We start from the raw sequence: 1,681 nt of genomic DNA, 5'->3' as shown, positions 1-1,681 counted from the left end.
ATCAAATTACAAACAAACGGCTTGTTATTCTTTTCTGACGCTTTTTTTATTGCCTCAAGAACGTCTTTGTTGAAACCAGGATTAGCATTAATGGTGCAAAGCCACTTTCTTATTGTGGACGGCGCAGGCAACAGGTTATGAAATTGCGAACGCACGAAATTGTAGGCCGTACTCGAATAAAACTGAAGCGTCATGGGGAACCTGCGTAGCTCCGAACTGTATTGGTCACGCTTTGGATTCGAAGTCCTCTCGTTGAAATACTGGAGGGCATTCGGTAGGGAGTTCTAGTTAAAAGACAATAATTAAAGAAGGAATATTACACAATGATAACGTTCAACTTCTAATATCTACAACACGCAGACACAGTAGGTACATTTGTTTAATCACTAATTCCCAGTGAATTCTTTCAAAATATGTAAGCTTACCGTGATTTCATTTGCAGTGTTTTCATTTAATATTTTTCGGTCCTTTAAATCATTTAATGCTGCAAGCAAATTAGTAATACGCTTTTCCTTCCTTTTAATTCGACGCTTTAAATTATGGATAGTACAGCGTTGTTGGATTACAATATTTTTCAAATAATCAATGGCCATCTTCGCAGTTCTTAGACTACTAATAATCTGATGATGAATATCTCCTGAATGTCTAGGAAATTTTCGCAAACTTGGTGTTTTTGTAATGTAAGCGCTTCAGTGGTAATTAGGTTTTGAAAGTCTGCAATGAAAAGGAATGAAGATCTTACATATTGTTTAAAAATGGTTGCCCGTTTGGTTTATCCGTCCGAACTTTTGTGAAAGGAAACCTGTAGAAAATTTCGGAGTTGTAGGTATATATACGTGGTAGGATTGAATATGATTTTAATACGAAAGAGGTAGAATTGTGTACTTTCGTAGCATATCCTCGAAAAAAGCTTGATTGAACGGGTAAAAAATGTCTACAATAGGTATTCTTTTTCTCGGATGCACAGTAACCTTCACATTATTTGTAGGAACGTATATAAGTATACCTAGTTGCGCATCCTGTGTGACATAAACGGGTTCATCCATGGTATAATAAAAAGGTTCATCCTTCATTTGATCGGTACTAGTGAGAAATGTTGATAGATTCGAAGTAACTTCGTGATCTATACGATCAATTTCAATTGCACCCTGAGCCGAACAGCAAGGAACTGGCTCAAATGGTCCCGAGGTATTGATCTTTCTCTGATTGAAACTGTCATCATCTATCTCCATTTGGTTAACTACTGACGAATATGAAGCGTTACTTATCAAATTACACTTTGAAATTGTTAAATTGATTCCAACACCCTCAGATTTTTCAATAGTTAACCTTCCGCTATCCACAACCCTGCGAAATTTAATAATAGTTCCAGTAATGGGGTTAAATGTAGGTAATGAGATTACCATTGTCTTAATAGTTAATGGTATACCTATAGGTACCTAATTGTACAATTAAGACAATGGAATCACAAACATGTTTGTACCTTGTATTATTAAGAAACAGAGTAGGAATTGCGCTGTTTTTTTACAAGCGGGCGTGCGTTTGTGTCAGGATTAAACAATCGTCCTTTTTTAAAATGACGAACTACATCAACCTGACATCCGTTGAATCGGACCAACGAATACTGCAAGCCTTAAACCATAAATCTTTTCTATCAACCCTTTGGAAATCTAACAAGTAC

The sequence above is a fragment of the Photinus pyralis genome, unplaced genomic scaffold, assembly GCF_008802855.1.
Source record: "Photinus pyralis isolate 1611_PpyrPB1 unplaced genomic scaffold, Ppyr1.3 Ppyr1.4_LG1, whole genome shotgun sequence".
NCBI lineage: Eukaryota > Metazoa > Arthropoda > Insecta > Coleoptera > Lampyridae > Photinus > Photinus pyralis.
This window is presented reverse-complemented; position numbering follows the sequence as displayed.